Genomic DNA, 516 nt, shown 5'->3' on the forward strand with positions numbered 1-516 from the left:
CGGAGCACAAGCTGTATTATCCGCACCAAGAAGACGCGAGAGAAGTAAAAACGGCGGCTTCAGGTTAGAATTGATCAACATCAACAACGGTCTCGGTACCGAGGTACGCCTCATCCAGTTGGTGACTTGTCCTTACTACTTTCGAGGTGAACTTGCGGATGTAAATTCGAAAAAACAGACAACAGCGGAAGGGCTGTCCGAAGGATCGTGTAGTGAGTTGCGGGAGCCCCATGTGTTGAACGCCGTCCTCGAGGCAGACTTAAACAATAAGAGGGCTAGTAAAGTTGTATCGTGCTCGGCTGTTTTGTTTTGCCTCGTTCCGCGCGCGCCGTGCATCGGGGACCGGCAGTCGCGTGATTGGCCGGTGTGCCGCTTAAAGAGAGAAAGAAGACATTGAAAAACTGAGGGAGAGAGTGAGTGGACAACGATATATCTATATATACACGATTTATATTCTCACGCACTCTCGCATAAATACATACATACATACATACATACATACATATATATATATAT

Source organism: Ceratosolen solmsi, unplaced genomic scaffold (genome assembly GCF_000503995.2).
Source record: "Ceratosolen solmsi marchali unplaced genomic scaffold, CerSol_1.0 scaffold1, whole genome shotgun sequence".
NCBI lineage: Eukaryota > Metazoa > Arthropoda > Insecta > Hymenoptera > Agaonidae > Ceratosolen > Ceratosolen solmsi.